The following is a 16,858-nucleotide window of genomic DNA, read 5'->3' on the forward strand; positions in this document are numbered from 1 at the left end:
TGATGCAAGGGGCGCTACCAGAGAAGGAGGAGGACGCAGAGCATGTAGCCCGGCAAGCCACGGCGTACTGCATCCAGGACGGTGAGTTGTATAGGAAGCGACCAAATGATATTTCGTTGCGTTGCATTTCTAGGGACCAGGGGAAGGAGTTGCTGATTGGCATACACGGCGGGGACTGCGGACACCACTCGTCGTCACGGACTCTCGTCGGCAAGGCATTCCGCAGTGGATTCTACTGGCCCACGGCGGTCAACGACGCAGCTGAGCTGGTGAGGTCCTGCGAAGCTTGCAAGTTCCATGCCAAGCAAATCCATCAGCCCGCTCAGGGCCTCCAGACAATACCGCTCACATGGCCGTTTGCAGTCTGGGGGCTGGATATCTTGGGCCCATTCCCTCGAGCGCCAGGGGCTACCGCTACCTCTACGTCGCCATTGACAAGTTCACCAAGTGGGCGGAAGTGGAAGCCATCCGCACCATCCCAGCCCGTTTCGCGGTTAAATTCATCAAGGGCCTCGTGAGCCGTTTCGGGGTCCCCAACCGCATCATCATCGACAACGGCTCGCAGTTCACCAGTAACCTCTTTAAAACATATTGTGCTAACCCTCGAACGCAGATCTGCTACGCTTCGGTGGCGCACCCCAGGAGCAATGGCCAGGCTGAATGCGCCAATGCGAAGGTCCTAAGAGGCCTCAAGACCAGGACCTTCAAGAAGAAGCTCGAGGCCTGCGGCAAGGGCTGGCACGACGAGCTCTAGTCCATGATGTGGTCCATCCGCACCACCACCATGAAGCAACCGGGCGAGACCCCATTCTTCCTTGTCTACGGAGCCGAAGCAGTCCTCCCTCACGAGGTCAAGCATCGCTCCACACGGGGCCTAGCGTTTGATGAAACATGGCAGGACGCCACGCGGGGGATGGACCTCGTACTGGGGGAGGAACGACGCCACAAAGCTGCACTGAGGGCGGCAAGGTACCAGCAGGTGCTGCGGCGGTACCACTGCCGCAACATCCGCTCCAGGATGCTGGAGGTAGGCGACCTTGTCCTAAGGCGGGTCCTCTCTAGGGAGGGGTTGCACAAGCTCTCACCCATGTGGGAGGGACCGTTTAGGGTCGTCCATATCTCCAGGCCTGGCGCCGCGCGCCCTGAGACGCGGGACGGGGTGCCCGTCCAGAACGCCTGGAACATCCAGCACCTCCGGAAGTTCTACCCACGAAGCAAGGCCCAGTGACTGTGAAGAAAGGCCCGGTGCCTGTGAAGAAGGCCCGGTGCCTATGAAGAAAGGTCCAGTGCTTGTTAGGAAGGCCCAGTGCCTATGAAGAAAGGCCCAGTGCCTGTGAAGAAGGCCCGGTGCCTATGAAGAATCGCCGCCCGTGACACTCTCACGTAATAATGAGTGGGGCTGTACACGCCCCGGGTCTCCAGAGAGCCGCCCTCAGGCCTCGAGGGCTCCCTCCCATGCCTAGTGGCACCACTTAGCTCCACGCTGGTGAGAAGATGTCGAAGACTAGACTAGGTGTCGGACGCGGCTTTTCATTTGCTTTCCCTAGTTGGCTCGCCTTCTCTTAATCAAAGTTTGCTTCTGGTGACCCTTGCTGATTTGGTTTCGTCGCCTTTTGCCGCATTTTCTGAATCGAGTTCGCTTGTGCTCTCTCTCTCTCACATACCTCGCGAAGGGGCTAGGCCGGTGCCTTCATGAGGGTTTCTTCTTCCTCAGTTGGTCCTTCTCTCTGCCTTCGGTCTGCCTTCTCGCGAGGCACCCTCGTTCGAGCCCGCCACCGGCACGCCTCTCCTAATCCGTGCCCCTCGGGTACCGCGATATGAAGCGTTGGGTCAAGGCTCAGGTGAACGATGAGTCTCCTAGCGAGCTTCCTAACAAGTTTTTTGCAGTTCCTGAGCAACCACTAAGCCAAGACGGGCACGAGGAGACAAGTGCCTCATGAAGAAGAGGCTGCCCCGAACGCACCAGGCTAAGCTATCTCCGCACAAAATAACGATACAGCATAGAAATAACAAGCATAGCGTAATGACTGAGGAATCACAGTTCGATACACGCCCCTCCGGGCCCATACTGGTTTCATTTTGATGCAGGAAAGAAAAGCGGAACAAAACAAAAGTGCTGTTGCAAAGAACCACGGGGGGCAGGCCTCCAGCAACGTCCCGAGCTCAGCCGGACCCCTCCTCGCACTTCACGGAGGCGCGGCGATGAGACGACCCGCTACCACCTTCAAAGCGGGCGTGGTGGCGGGGCGGCTGGTCGTAGCCGCCACTGCTGGAGCTTTCGCCAAGATAAGAGCCACCATAGCTGGACGAGGCGCGGCCAGTGGGATCACCCTCGTCGTGGCCATCACTGAGACCGAGCACCTCCTCACCGTCGTTCGTCTCGGGGCAGCACCCGGCGCGGCGACCCTCTTCCCCAAATGCCCTCACATAGAGGGTCGCATCACTGTCATACCTGAAGTGGAGGGTGCACCGCTTGCCCAGGCCGCGCGCACGGGCGAACATCTACCAACCGTGAACCAGAGCAATGTTGCCCGCAGCGGAGACTTCAACCGCGACCTAGGAGGCGTTGTTGCAGCAACCATCCGGCTGCAGCCAGAGCCTGCCTGGACCAGGGGTCAGCAGCTCGTTGGCGAAGAAGCGTGGAAGCTGGAGCCAGTTGCCGGCCGGATCCACCGACTAGACAATGAACTCCGGTAGCACCTCTGTCGAGTGGAAGCGTGGCCAGGAAGGCCGTGCGACAACGGCACATCTCCCCTCATCGACGGGGCTACCACGACTGTATCGACCCCTGCCACGTGCAACGACGCCACCCCGGGAGCAGGGAGCCACAGCAGGAGTCGTGGTGTGCTTGCGGGGGCGGCCACGTCCCCGTTTAGGCACCGGGGAGCCGGGCCCTTCGCGAGGGGCCTTTCCTTTCTCCATAGTGGAGAACCTCTTCGACGGCGGCATTGGAGTCGGTGGTGGAGCAGAGGAAGAAGAAGCGAGTGGAATGGGAAGAGATGGGCGATGGGGGCTCTGCCCCCCCCCATTTATAGCAGGAGAAGGCCAACCAGCACCCCTTGCATGTCACAGGGACTTGTCAATTCGAGCAGTTGCCAAGGCGACGTGGGGAAGCGGAGACGCCCATGTCCAATCAACCGCCACGCGTCAACCGAGGTCGCAGGCTTTGGGGGCCCGCGGCGCTCCGCGCTTGACCCTTTGTCTTTGCCTCGAAGCCAAGCCCGACCGCGCCTTGGGACGGGGGCTAATGTCGGCATCCTGGGAACGGGGGTCCACAGACTTGCCTGCCTGCAGCCCATGGCGTGGCTGGGCTAGCAGGTCTGTACGGCCCATCTTGATCGACAAGGCCTTCAAGACCCTCGCGAGGGGCCAAGCCTCGCGAGGCGGACAACGTAAGACCTCCTCAGGAGTGGCCTCGCCAGGCAGGCTCACGAGGGTTGGAGAGATCAAGGCAAAGCAAACCTCACGAGGTCCGCGTGACGTGAGCCATGACGATCGAGACCAGACAGGCGCCAGCGCGCGTAGTCTCCTTGTTTCCTCTTTGGTGCCAAGGGGGCAAGCGCAAGCGCGGTGTACCGAGGCATCAAGCAAAGGTTTCCCTATTGGTGCAACGAGACCAAGACCAAAAGGACGGCAGGACGAAGGTCGCCATGGAGCCCAAGACGGCGTCATCACCAGAGCCTTTGGCAGGCGAAGACCACCTTTTGTCAGGATAACTTGTACTAGTTGTCCCCTTTCGAATTGGCCGTTGTTGGCTCCCTTCCCGCTCAATATTTGGGGAGAGGACCATGGCCTATATAAGTAGAACCAGCCACCACAGTGGGAGGTTGGACCTAATCGCAAGTAGGGAGAAGAAGAAACTGAGCAGATCCAAGACCATCTCACCCACACTAGTTCATCGAGCACAAGAACACCTCAACCTCAGGAGGCTGTTCTCCCCCTTGTACTGTTCTTCATCATCCCAAGAGGCAATCCACCACCACCACACTGCAGTAGGGTATTACACCACAACGGTGGCCCGAACCAGTATAAATCTTGTGTCTTTTTGTGTTGCGAGTTAGTTGAGTTCATCTGCGAGATCTTAGAGAGCTAGGGCGTGGATCGATAGGGAGAAAACCTTCATGCGCACCCCAGTGTTCGAACCTCAAGGGTTTGCCGGAACTCGTGATCCGACAGTGATGTAGCAAAGTAGCGTAAGTATTTCCCTCAGGTTTTGAGAAGCAAGGTATCAATCCAGTAGGAGATCACGCTCAAGTCCCACGCACCTACACAAACAAATAAGAACCTCGCAACCAACGCAATAAAGGGGTTGTCAATCCCTTCACGGTCACTTATGAGAGTGAGATCTGATAGATATGATAAGATAATATTTTTGGTATTTTTATTATAAAGAGAAATAAAGATGCAAAGTAAAATAAACGGCAATAGAAATAACTAAGTATTGGAAAATTAATATGATGAAAGATAGACCCGAGGGCCATAGGTTTCACTAGTGGCTTCTCTCAAGAGCATAAGTATTATAGTGGGTAAACGAATTACTGTCAAGCAATTGATAGAATTGAGCATAGTTATGAGAATATCTAGTTATGATCATGTATATAGGCATCACGTCCGCAACAAGTAGACCGAAACGATTCTACATCTACTACTATTACTCCACACATCGACCGCTATCCCGCATGCATCTAGAGTATTAAGTACATAGGAACAGAGTAATGCTTTAAGGAAGATGACATGATGTAGAGGGATAAACTCATGCAATATGATATAAACCCCATCTTTTTATCCTCGGTGGCAACACTACAATATGTGTCGCCCTTTCTGTCACTGGGATCGAGCACCGCTAGATTGAACCCAAAGCCAAGCACTTCTCCCATTGCAAGAAAGATCAATCTAGTAGGCCAAACCAAACTAATAATTCGAAGAGACTTGCAAAGATATACCAATCACACATAAAAGAATTGAGAGGATATTCAAATATTGTTCATAGGTAAACTTGATCATAAACCCACAATTCATCGGATCTCGACAAACACACCGCAAAAGAAGATTACATCGAATAGATCTCCAAGAAGATCGAGCAGAACTTTGTATTGAGATCCAAAGAGAGAGAAGAAGCCATCTAGATAATAACTATGGAATCGAAGGTCTGAAGTAAACTACTCACACATCACCAGAGAGGCCATGGAGTTGATGTAGAGGCTCTCCGTGATCAATGCCCCCTCCGGCGGAGCTCCGGAAAAGTCCCCGAGATGGGATCTCTCGGGTACAGAAGGTTGCGGTGGTGGAATTAGGTTTTCGTGGTGCTCCTGGATGTTTGGGGGGTAAGTGGATATATATAGGAGGAAGAAGTATGTCGGTGGAGCAACAGGGGCCCACGAGGGTGGAGGGCGCGCCCCCTGCCTCGTGGCTTCCTCCGTTGTTTCTTGACGCCCACTCCAAGTCTCCTGGATCACGTTTGTTGAGAAAATCACGTTCCCGAAGGTTTCATTCCGTTTGGACTCCGTTTGATATTCCTTTTCGGCGAAACCCTAAACTAGGCACGAAAAATAGCAATTTGGGTTGGGCCTCCGGTTAGTAGCTTAGTCCCAAAAAAGATATAAAAGTGTAAAATAAAGCCCATTGACATCCAAAATAGATAATATAATAGCATGGAGCAATCAAAAATTATAGATACGTTGGAGACGTATCAAGCATCCCCAAGCTTAATTCCTGCTCGTCCTTGAGTAGGTAAATGATAAAAGAAGAATTTTTGATGTGGAATGCTTTCTAACATATTTCTCAATGTAATTTTTCTTTATTGTGGCATGAATGTTCGGATCCTAAAGATTCAAGATAAAAGTTTAATATTGACATAAAAATAATAATGCTTGAAGCATACTAACTAAGCAATTATGTTTTCTCAAAATAACATGGCCAAAGAAAGTTATCCCTACAAAATCATATAGTCTGGCTATGCTCTATCTTCACCACACAAAATATTTAAATCATGCACAACCCCGATGACAAGCCAAGCAATTGTTTCATACTTTCGATGTTCTCAAACTTTTTCAATCTTCACGCAATATATGAGCGTGAGCCATGGATATAGCACTATATGTGGAATAGAATGGTGGTTGTGGAGAAGACAAAAAGGATAAGCTAGTCTCACATCAACTAGGCGTATTAACGGGCTATGGAGATGCCCATTAATAGATATTAATGTGAGTGAGTAGGGATTGCCATGCAACGGATGCACTAGAGCTATACGTGTATGAAAGCTCAACAAAAGAAACAAAGTGGGTATGCATCCAACTTGCTTGCTCATGAAGACCTAGGGCATTTTCCGGAAGCCCATCATTGGAATATACAAGCCAAGTTTTATAATGAAAAATTCCCACTAGTATATGAAAGTGATATCATAGAAACTCCCTATATGAAGAACATGGTGCTACTTTGAAGCACAAGTGTGGAAAAAGGATAGTAGCATTGTCCCTTCTCTCTTTTTCTCTCATTTTTTTATTTGGGCCTTCTTTCTCTCTTTTTTCTTTTCAGCCTCTTTTCTCTTTTTTTTTATTTTTCGTCTGGAGTCTCATCCCAACTTGTGGGGGAATCATAGTCTCCATCATCCTTTCCTCACTTGGGACAATGCTCTAATAATGATGATCATCACACTTTATTTACTTACAACTCAATACTTAGAAAAAAAATATGACTCTATGTGAATGCCTCCGGCGGTGTACCGGGATGTGCAATGATGCATGAGTGACATGCATGAAGAATTATGAATGGTGGCTTTGCCACAAATACAATGTCAACTACATGATCATGCAAGCAATATGACAATGATGAAGCGTGTCATAATAACGGAATGATGGAAAGTTGCATGGCAATATATCTCGGAATGGCTATGGAAATGCCATAATAGGTAGGTATGGTGGCTGTTTTGAGGAAGGTATATGGTGGGTGTATGATACCGGTGAAAGTTGTGCGATATTAGAGAGGCTAGCAATGGTGGAAGGGTGAGAGTGCGTATAATCCATGGACTCAACATTAGTCATAAAGAACTCACATAATTATTGCAAAAATTTATTAGTTATCGCAACAAAGTATTACGTGCATGCTCCTAGGGGGATAGATTGGTAGGGAAAGACCATCGCTCGTCCCCGACCGCCACTCATAAGAAAGACAATCAATAATGCTCCGACTTCATCACATAACGGTTCACCATACGTGCATGCTATGGGAATCACAAACTTCAGCACAAGGATTTCTCAAACTCACAACTACTCAACTACCATGACTCTAATGTCACCACCTCCATATCTCAAAACAATTATCAAGTATCAAATTTCTCATAGTATTCAATGCACTTCTATGAAAGTTTTTATATTTAAGCAAATTTCCATGTTTTTATAAAGGACTCTCAAAATAATACAAGTGAAGCATGAGAGATCAATAGTTTCTATAAAACAAAACCACCGCGTGCTCTAAAAGATATAAGTGAAGCACTAGAGCAAAAACTATATAGCTCAAGAGATATAAGTGAAGCACATAGAGTATTCTAATAAATTTCAAATCTTGTGAGTCTCTCTCAAAAGATGTGTACAGAAAGTATGATTTTGGTAAACTAAAAAGAAAATACTCAAATCATACAAGACGCTCCAAGCAAAACACATATCATGTGGTGAATAAAAATATAGCTCCAAGTAAAGTTACCGATAGACGAAGATGAAAGAGGGGATGCCTTCCGGGGCATCCCCAAGCTTAGGCTTTTAGGTGTCCTTGAATTTTACCTTGGGGTGCCATGGGCATCCCCAAGCTTAGGCTCTTGCCACTCTTTGTTCCATAATCCATCAAATCTTTTACCCAAAACTTGAAAACTTCACAACACAAAACTCAAAATAGAAAATCTCGTGAGCTCCGTTAGCGAAAGAAAACAAAACGCCACTTCAAGGTACTGTAATGAACTAATTATTTATTTATATTTGTGTTAAACCTACTGTATTCCAACTTCTCTATGGTTTATAAACTCTTTTATTAGCCATAGATTCATCAAAATAAGCAAACAACACAAGAAAAACAGAATCTGTCAAAAACAGAACAGTCTGTAGTAATCTGTAGCTAACGCAACTTCTGGAACCCCAAAAATTCTAAAATAAATTTCTGGACGTGAGTAATTTATCCATTAATCATCTTCAAAAAGAATTAACTAAATATCACTCTCCAAATAAAAATGGCAGCAATTCTTGTGAGTGCTAAAGTTTCTATTTTTTACAGCAAGATCAAAAAGACTTTCCCCAAGTCTTCCCAGCGGTTCTACTTGGAACAAACACTAATTAAAAATAAAAAACACAACCAAAACAGAGGCTATATAAATTATTTATTACTAAACAGGATCAAAAATCAAGGAATAAAAATAAAATTGGGTTGCCTCCCAACAAGCGCTATCGTTTAACGCCCCTAGCTAGGCATAAAAGCAAGGATAGATCTATGTATTGCCATCTTTGGCTTTAGGGAAGAAAAGAGCAAACTTATTATCTATGGCATTAATCTTTCTATTTTGATAAAGCACATGGTTGTTAACGGTAGAAGAAAGATTAAGCATTTTACAGAAATTTGCATCTAAGCTAGCTTTTATCTCTTTGATAGATTCGTTTTGGTAGGAGAGCAAAAGAGATGTGGATTCAACCTTCTCATTGATGGGGGCCCAAATATGGTTTTCATCTTTTCATAAGTATCTACGGCATCCCCTTCAAGAAAACCTTCTTCAAAAATAGAATCTAGGACATGCTTAAATGAAGAAGGTAGGGCAACATAAAAGCTCTTTAAGTAAATTTCAATTTGGTATTGGGGAACGTAGCTGGACCGGATCCATAATAGTCTATCCCAAGCATCTTTCAAAGATTCATCGAGTAAATAACGAAAAATTCTGGAATCATCTTCGTCAAAATTATTAAGATTCTCATTGATAACTTCGGTAGGTCTTTCCATAGCATCATTTTTTATGAGTTTCGAGAGAATAGAAGGATTGTCAAAAGTACTAAAACTCGGGAGAGAACCCGCAACCCTTTTTGATTCCGACATGGCGAAAGAAAGGTGAGCGGAAAAGAGATGGCAAATAAAACGGCAAGGGTGAAGTGGGGGAGAGGAAAACGAGAGGCAAATGGCAAATAATGTAATGCGAGGGATAAGAGTTTGTGATGGCTACTTGGTATGTCTTGACTTGGCAACGACACAAAATGACTCGTTGTCGGGAGTCCGATCTTGACTTGACTTGGCGCGAATCTCCCTGGCAACGGCGCCAGAAATCCTTCTTGCTACCTCTTGAGCACTGCGTTGGTTTTCTGTTGAAGAGGAAAGCGTGATGCAGCAAAGTAGCGTAAGTATTTCCCTCAGTTCTTGAGAACCAAGGTATCAATCGAGTAGGAGATCACGCTCAAGTCCCACGCACCTACACAAACAAATAAGAACCTCGCAACCAACGCGATAAAGGGGTTGTCAATCCCTTCACGGTCACTTACGAGAGTGAGATATGATATATATGATAAGATAATATTTTTGGTATTTTCATGATAAAGAGAAATAAAGATGCAAAGTAAAATAAACGGCAATAGAAATAACTAAGTATTGGAAGATTAATATGATGAAAGATATACCCGGGGGCCATAGGTTTCACTAGTGGCTTCTCTCAAGAGCATAAGTATTACGGTGGGTAAATGAATTACTGTCGATTAATTGATATAATTGAGCATAGTTATGAGAATATCTAGGTATGATCATGTATATAGGCATCACGTCCACGACAAGTAGACCGAAATGATTCTGCATCTACTACTATTACTCCACACATCGACCACTATCTAGCATGCACCTAGAGTATTAAGTTCATAAGAATAGAGTAATGCTTTAAGGAAGATGACATGATGTAGAGGGATAAACTCATGGAATATGATATAAAACCCATCTTTTTATCACCGATGGAAACAATACAATATGTGTCGGTTCCCTTTCTTTCATTGGGATCGAGCACCGCAAGATTGAACCCAAAGCTAAGCACTTCTCCCATTGCAAGAAAGATCAATCTAGTAGGCCAAACCAAACTGATAATTCGAAGAGACTTGCAAGGATAAACCAATCATACATAAAATAATTCAGAGGAGATTCAAATATTGTTCATAGATAAACTTGATCATAAACCCAAAATTCATCGGATCTCAACAAACACACCGCAAAAGAAGATTACATCAAATAGATCTCCCAGAAGATCGAGGAGAACTTTGTATTGAGATCCAAAGAGAGAGAAGAAGCCATCTAGCTAATAACTATGGACCCGAAGGTCTGAAGTAAACTACTCACACATCACCGGAGAGGCCATGGAGTTGATGTAGAGGCCCTCCGTGATCAATGCCCCCTCTGGCGGAGCTCCAAAAAATGCCCCGAGATGGGATCTCTCGGGTACAGAAGGTTGCGGCGGTGGAATTAGGTTTTCGTGGTGCTCCTGGATGTTTGGGGGGTACGTGGATATATATATATATATATATATATATATATATATATATATATATATGAGGAAGAAGTACGTTGGTGGAGCAACGGGGGGCCCACGAGGGTGGAGGGCGCACCCAGGGGGTAGGCGCTCCCCCTGCCTCGTGGCTTCCTCTATTGTTTCTTGATTCCCACTCCAAGTCTCCTGGATCACGTTTGTTGAGAAAATCATATTCCCGAAGGTTTCATTCCGTTTGGACTCCGTTTGATATTCCTTTCCGGTGAAACCCTAAAATAGGCCAAAAAAACAACAATTTGGGCTGGGCCTCCGGTTAGTAGGTTAGTCCCAAAAATGATATAAAAGTGTAAAATAAAGCCCATTGACATCCAAAATAGATAATATAATAGCATGGAGCAATCAAAAATTATAGATATGTTGGAGATGTATCAGGTTTCGGGGTGTTTTCGGACTATACGATCGTGATCGTGTGGCTCCGGATAGAAGGGGGACTAGGTGGGCTGCACGTGGGCTGTGCAGAAGGCCTCGGGCTGAGAGGAGAGAAGAGAAAGAGGCCCGACAACAGTCTTCGGAGACCGAAAACGTCCGACGTTTGACCGACTATATTGCCACTATAGTTATCCGTTGTGACATCAAACGAACTCTGAATGCGATGAAACTTGGCAGGCGGCCTACTGACAACATAGCAACGCCGCATGCAAACTTTCAACCCATTCCGAGAAGATTCTCCGGCCACTTATAAAATACTATTTCAGACGTGTCATGGGCGCGTGCGAGTGTGCCTGGGCTCAGAACGAACAACGGAGAAAACTGGGGGACCCGGATGGATGCAAGTTTTGAAAACATGATGATGTGATGCACATGATGAAATGGCAAGATGCAACATGCAAGCGAATGACAGGGCAACAACAGCGGATAACTGGAAGACACATGGCGCATCGGTCTCAAGGCGTCACCTACAAGTACTGTTACAACCCATTCACATTTTATTCTTGCATTATATCTACTGTATTCCAACTTTTGTATGGCAAAAACTCTTCAAAGAAATCCATAGAATCATCAAAACAAGCACACAACACAAAGAAAACAGAACAATCTATTGTAATATGGATATTTTGAATACTTCAGTGACGCCAAAAATCCTGAAACATTAGTAAAACCTGAGCAATTTGTATATTAATATTGTACAAAGAGAATTGGTATTTTATCACGCTTTGCTTAAAAACGAAAATTACTTTCATGAGCGCGAAAGTTTCTGTTTTTCAGCAAGATCAGACAACTATCACCCAAGAAGATCCTAAAGGCTTTACTTGGCACAAACACTAATTAAAACGCAAAAAATGAAATCATAATAGTAGCATAATTGTGCAAGCACTCAAGAATAGAAAGCAAAACGCAAAAATAAATTTTATTCATTGGGTTGCCTCGCAACAAGCGCTATAGTTTTACGCCCTTAGCTAGGCATAAAGCAAACGATCTAAGTTGTGTCATCTTTGTTTCGAGATCCATAAGATGCCCTCATGATTTATTCATATGGTGGCCTAATTCTTGTTCTAGGTAAGTGTTCTATACCCTTCCTTAGTGGAAATTGGAATTTAATATTGCCTTCTTTCATATCAATCATGACACCGATAGTGCGTAAAAACGGTGTACCAAGAATAATTGGACAAGACGGATTGCAATCATTATCAAGAACAATGATATCTATGGGCACATAATTCCTATTTGCAAGAATAAGAACATCATTAATTCTTCCCATAGTGTTTTTAATAGTAGAACCCGACAAGTGCAAATTTAAGGAACATTCTTCAATATTGATAAGACCGAGCACATCACATAAAGATTTCGAAATTGTAGAAACACTAGCACCCAAGCCACACAAAGCAAAACACTCATAATTTTTAATCTTAACTTTGATAGTAGGTTCCCATTCATCATGTAATTTTCTAGGAATTGAAACTTCTAATTCCAATTGTTCTTCTAAAGCTTTCATCATAACATCAACAATATGTTTAGTAAAAGCCTTATTTTGTTCATAAGCATGGGGTGAATTTATCATGGATTGCATCAAAGAAATACAATCAATCAAAGAGCAACTATCATAATTAAAGTCTTTGAAATCCAAAAGAGTGGGCACATCACTAGTTAAAGTTTTAACCTCTTCAAACCCACTTTTATCAATTTTCTCAACAAGATTTTCACCCTCTGAATTATCGGGACGCCTTCAAGCTAAAGTTGACTCTTCTCCAGTCTCTTTTTTCATCAATCTTAATTTTACTACACAAGGAATCAATAGAATAAACACCAATCATTTTAAGATCTTCATCATTTTTATGAAAGCAATCACTAGAAAACGTTTTTTTTAATTCTCTTTTAGCTCTAATCATAGCGGTTCTTTTCTTACTTTCATCCATACAAACATAAAGAGCTTTAATTTATTCCTCAACCTTGGGCACAAAAATTTTCACCTTGAGATTTTCTACATCATGAGAAATTCTATCAACACTTCTAGACAAATCATGAATCTTATTCAACTTTTCTTCCATTGTAGTGTTGAAAACTTTTTGTGTGTTGATAAATTCTTTAATATTATTTTCAAGATCAGAGGTGTTCCTATTATTATTATAAGAAGGATTTCCATAGGAATTACCATAATTATTAGAGGAATTACTAGGAAAAGGCCTAGGATTAAAATTATCTCTATAAGCATTGTTATTGAAATTGTTTTGCGAGATAAAATTCACATCTACGGCATCACTATTTTGCTCAATAAAAGTAGACAAAGGCATATCATTGTATTAACTTTCAGTATGCCATTGTGAATAATTTGCCATAATATTATCAAGTAATTTGGTGGCTTCACCCAAAGTAATTTCCACAAAAGTACCACCCATGGTGGAATCTAAAAGATTACGAGAAAAAAAATTCAACCCCACATAAAAAATTTGTATGATCATCCAAAGATTTAACCCATGAGTTGGGCAATTCCTTAGCATCATTTTCATCCTTTCACAAGATTGTGCAACATGCTCATGTTCAAGTTGCATGAAATTCATGATCAGGGTTCTAAGGGAAATAATTTTTGCACGCGGAAAATACTTAGTGATAAAAGCATCTTTGCACTTATTCCAAGAATCGATACTATTGCGAGGCAAAGAAGAAAACCATTTTTTTGCGGAATCACACAAAGAAAACAGAAATAATTCCATCTTCACAACATCATTGTCCACATCTTTTTTCCTTTGCATATCGCATAATTCCACGAATGTGTTAAGACGGGACGCGGCATCCTCATTAGGAGTATCGGAAAGATATCTTTCATAACAAGATTCAGCAAAGTGGTATTAATATCACAAGATTACGCACTAGTGGCAGGAGCAATCGGAGTGCCAATCGGAGTGCCAATCGGAGTACGAAGGGAAACCTCCCCGTACCCACGTCCACCTTATCTGCGTCCCCTCCGTCTAAATATCACACAGCCAAAAAAAATTCCCCTCAAGACGACCTCTCTCCCCTGATGCCTATCTGTCTCTGTCACACCACAGAGTTGTCGCCGCCAAACTCCGATTCCGGGTAGCTCCGGCGGACTCCCAACCCACTGCTCACCAGCCTGCCCCACTCCCTCTATGTTCTTCTCATATCCTTCGCCCCGTCCACCGCGCCCCTACACGCACGCCCCGTAATAAGCCTAGCCGCCACGCGTCACTGGCGTGGCTCCGGGGGCTCCGGTTCACCCAGTACCCCTGCATCACCTCATGCGCGGCAGCCGGCTTGGGCTTGACATGGTACTCCACCTCTTCTACCTCCGAAGTTGACATGTCTGGTACTAGTGTTTTTTTTATTAGATCTGATTCACCATGTGTCAATATGTACTAATTCTGGATGGGTAGTAACCTGTCATGCGTTATGGTTAGACTTTACTGTTCATTTGATATGCGTTCTTGGATTAGTAGTATATACTAGCAATGAGCATGACCTGTTCAATAAGATCAACACAGTGTCTTCTTATTAAAAAAATCAACTTGGTTCAAATTAGAGTGAGATAGTGTATCAGCGATATACCATATGCGACCATGTATGTCACTGAAGAATATTGCTACAAAAATCAACATGTAAGTGCAATTATGGGTCCATGATACTAGCATAATTATTTCAAATTGAGAATCCCCTTCTCAATACACTGAATCGTTATTTATTTGGTGTTAAATGTACAATATATTAATTAAATAAGTCCTACTTGCATCCGTTCGTCCCAATATTTGTCTTTATTCTATAATCATTTATTCCATCTACACTCATAGGTTCTGATATTGTCTTTTACTATGTGTGTGCTTCTGCTGTTTCTTAACAGATCGATCTACAACACTTACGCATTGCAATCCGGAGAATCCATGAATATGCAAAAGAAGCCTTGAGAATTATTTTAGTCATTTGTGTATAGCATGGTGAGGATTGTTTCGCTAGTTCATGTTACAGTAAGGAAAACGTGAATTTGTATCTTACTCTATTTTTTCGGTTGATGTAATATTTGTTTTCCCCTACAAAAAGTTATATTAGTTTCAGCTTCTTATTCAGTAAAAATGTGCACACCACAATCTCTAACTTTATGCAAAAGCTCAGATGAAAATAATTCTTACACTCATGTTATCCAATATAAACTGTTAAATAATTGATAAAATTTGAACGTGAGTTACAAGAACATAATACCTTGATATTCTCGTCATATGTATTTGACTCATATTATTGAAATCTCACCTTTAAATCAAGTTTAGTGCATTTTTTTGGAAATACGAGTACTTCTGAATTCCTGCAATCTCTGTACTAATTTGTATTTTGTGGGGAGCCATAGACGTTTCCAAAGATAGAATGATGCATGATTGGTCAGCACACAAACTCTTGGCCAGGTGCCTCTCACATCTTATCTTGTTTGTAACATATTCTCCTTAAACGGTCAAACTTATTCCTCTTGTGCACTCTGCTTCCCTGACATACAGGCGGGATGTTACTAACAAGCATAAACAGACACCTAAGCGATCAGATACGGCGATTGTGCAAGTGTGTCAGGTACGTCGAATTCACTGATCCCAAACTATTGGATCTTACTAGGATCTCCTCTTCTCTGTAATACTTAGAACCTTCTCCTCTACCTATTCAGGCCAACAGTTTGAGCATACGGCAACCATGGTGACAAAGACGAGCATACCGGAACTACTCTAAGTTTCCATGTTCTCGGTAAACAAGTGAACTAAGAAAGAAAAACCTATTTAATAATGTTGGCATATACTGATACGCTGGGAGCCTGGCACTGCATTAATGTTGTGGTCTTCTAAATTGTTAGAATAATTTTAAGTAGTTTGGTAGGAGTCCATGCTAGTTTAACTAGCCAAGTTTGAGTCTAATTTTGATAGGTTGATTAGTTAGTTTTCCAACATGTCTCGTTTGCATGTCGTAAGCATTTGTGTTCTATAGTCCATATATGGTTCAATGAGTTTGCATAGCTAGTAGCCTACATGATGTACTAGTATGTCTTGGACTCAGCATGCCTTACTAGTCTAGTAAAAGGGCACTGCGGTCTGAGTCGTTCTAGATGCTATTAAGTCAGCGTAGGTTTGGATTGCTTTGGCCATGTAGCAGGTCATATCATGGAACCAGGTCATGCAAGAGTTTTTCCGTAAAAAAACAAACTCATGTAAGAGTTCTGATATAAAAGAATAAAGAGTGCGCTAAAGTTTTTTCGTACACATGTGTTCGGCTATTTTGATGCCATCGATTCAGTGAGCACAACCGAACATAGATTACTAATGCATATGCCAAATCAGCAGGTTACAGAGACTAGATTGTTCCAAGTCGATGTTGCTGGTGCTAAAACATATTAGTGCCAAGCTGGATTTACTAGGAGGTATTTTCTGATAGTAGTTCTATATTGCGTAAATGATTCTTCACCGGATCAAATGGAAAGTTTGGAGTATTAGTAGCATTACTTGACTACATTTTATTATCTTACACATGCTTCTCTTTTTTTTCCTACCTAATTTGTACAAGAGAACACTGCTTCTGTGAGATAAGACTCATTTCGGTTAGATTAGGTTAAACAATTCATCAACTACTTTCTGCGTGCCTTACATTTTCCCACCCCTATAAAACACTCTGTTTCTGTTAACAGGGTGAAACTTACTAATGAAACAGGCTGAGTTAGTTTACTGTAAGCTAAAATGACTATTGTTAGCTACAAATATTATATTGGACACATCCGAATAACAATGCTCCTCTTACTTTAATCCAAAGTATCAACCCCGAATATAAATCTAAAGTTGATGTTGTTAAACTTGGTAATGAATTCTTGGTATTGCGCGTTGATGCTACATTAGCGAA

At 43.5% G+C, this 16,858-nt stretch overlaps 1 long non-coding RNA gene across 1 annotated transcript; it reads left to right on the top strand.

Moving 5' to 3' along the window:
• The first annotated feature begins 14,836 nt into the window (after positions 1–14,836).
• LOC123185806 (uncharacterized) lies at positions 14,837–16,338 on the top strand. The gene is made up of 5 exons (XR_006493499.1): positions 14,837–14,931; positions 15,336–15,390; positions 15,481–15,550; positions 15,642–15,718; positions 16,309–16,338. It is a non-coding gene; the product is annotated as an uncharacterized lncRNA (long non-coding RNA).
• Positions 16,339–16,858: the final 520 nt, after the last annotated feature.

The sequence above is a fragment of the Triticum aestivum genome, chromosome 2A (genome assembly GCF_018294505.1).
Source record: "Triticum aestivum cultivar Chinese Spring chromosome 2A, IWGSC CS RefSeq v2.1, whole genome shotgun sequence".
Lineage (NCBI taxonomy): Eukaryota > Viridiplantae > Streptophyta > Magnoliopsida > Poales > Poaceae > Triticum > Triticum aestivum.